Source organism: Alligator sinensis, unplaced genomic scaffold (genome assembly GCF_000455745.1).
Source record: "Alligator sinensis unplaced genomic scaffold, ASM45574v1 scaffold881_1, whole genome shotgun sequence".
NCBI classification, from domain to species: Eukaryota; Metazoa; Chordata; order Crocodylia; family Alligatoridae; genus Alligator; species Alligator sinensis.
Genome location: NW_005842346.1, coordinates 1,120,442 through 1,122,475, shown reverse-complemented (window position 1 = coordinate 1,122,475; position 2,034 = coordinate 1,120,442). Strand labels below are relative to the sequence as shown.

General features: G+C 45.5%; 1 protein-coding gene across 3 annotated transcripts in view; it reads left to right on the top strand.

Moving 5' to 3' along the window:
- The window catches only part of RICTOR (RPTOR independent companion of MTOR complex 2), a 145,698-nt gene that overhangs the window by 78,666 nt on the left and 64,998 nt on the right, over positions 1–2,034 (top strand). The window lies entirely within an intron of this gene.

Here is a 2,034-nt window from a genome sequence, read left to right as displayed (position 1 = left end):
ATCTGCGAACCCTGAAAAAGTGAAAAAAAAGCCATAATTAAGCCAAACACTTTCAGAACATTTTGAATTAATAGGATATGTTACAGAACTCAGTGTTTTATCAGAGTTATAGAAAATTACTGTTGAAATGCTGTTTACAAGGGAATATTTTAGACACTTGCATCGTATCAGCATGAGAGAAATAATCTTTAATATGAATGGTTTCCGCTGACAGTAATTTATTTGAAATAAATATTTAAGAAATAAAATAAGCATCTTTAAAATGCATCACCCCTTTATTCTTTTTTTTTTAAATATTGTGCTGTGTGGTACAGGAGACCCTTGCCATTCACGGGGGATACATTCTCCTATTCCCCCATGGATGGCGAAATCTGCGAATAAGGCACTGCATTCATGAACGCCATCTGCGTTCATGAATGCCATGCCCCTGGCGGGGAGTGGAAAAGCTGCCCTGGTGGTGGTAAGCGCAGAGCTCCTAAGGAGCTCCTTTAAGTGTATTTAAGATGCAGGTTCAGCATTTGCGAATATTTGAAACTGCGAATGCCGAACCCACAAATAGCAAGGGTTTCCTGTATACTGTCTGTTTTGACATGTTGAGGGTTCGGGTATATTTTAACAAGATAGACTTCTAGCTGAGATAACTTTTAATGTGCTAATCATATGGTTTAAAAATCCCTCTGAAATGTGTCACTTCTGCTTATTTTGTTTAATAAAATATAAAATATTATAAAATAATAAAAATATTATAATAAACAAAATATAACTGGTGATAGCTACAGTGGCATCCTGTGGCTATCACCAGGTGTTAAAACAATTATTTGACTTTTTTCTAAAACATCAGATTATAAGTAATTTTCTGTTTAATGCACAATTGTTTTTCCACATAACAAGTAGGTTTAATCTGTTATCAGTGGCTTTTAGACATCTACCTTATTACTGACAGTGTTATAGACTGGGGAGGTGGAGCTGTCCCCCTCCTTGGAGGTATTTAAAAGGAGATTAGACAGACACCTGGCTGGGGTCATCAGACCCCAGCACTCATTCCTGCCCAGGGCAGGGGGTCGGACTCTATCTAATAGGTCCCTTCCGACCTTAACATCTATGAAACTACTAAACAGTAAAGCTCACTATTTCATACATTGTAATTCTTAAAGCATCTACTGCAATTTTATTAATGAATTTCAAAGAGTTCAAATTTAACCTTAATTAATCTGTGTTAAATTTCTAAATAACAGTATTTTCGCTTTAGGTTACTAGTAATATATACTCAACAACTTTTGCACATTGTATATTTACTAATTATATGGTAAGTCTCATACCTACTGCAGTCTCCCTCTGAGGTAGGTATATAAGGCTTCAGGGACTGATATCTTTTCTGTGACTGTAAAAGAAGCCTCTTTGCTTCTCACTGCAGCTGTACAGAGCAAGGAAGGAATATAAGCCAGTGAGAAGACGATAGCCCCAGCCTTCTACCCTCCAAGACCGGGGTGGGCAATTGTTTCGGGCGGAGGACTGCTTACCCCGTTTTGGCAGGCTGTCGAGGGCCGCATGGGTAGCCCCGCCCCTTGGCAGGTGTCCCACCCCTTGACAGGTGCCCCACCTGCTGGTCACCATCTTGGGACCAATGTCCCAGGGCCAGCACCAGTGGGGCCCCAAGCAGGGACACGGGCTGGCAGGGGTCCGTGGAGCTGGGCTGGGCTACACCAGCAGGGAGAGGGGGGAGCTGGCCTGGCTCCATAAAGCCCCTGCCAGCTGGGACCCCGTGCTCCTGCCACCTTGCTCGGACCCCGCCAACACTGGCCCCGGGGCACCGGTGCTGGCCCTGTGCCCCCAATGGCTCCCCGCCCACTCACACCCAGTGACCCCAAGCCCCACATTACAGGCAGGGGCAGCGCGCACAGCCCCGACCCCCTGCTCGCCAGCAGGGAAGAAACTGGTGCTGAGCGTGGGGAAAAGTGGCCCCTCACCCACCCCATGGCCGGCGTTCCCTGCTGCAGGCGCTCGCAGCCCATGCAGGGCTGTCCAGAGCAGGCA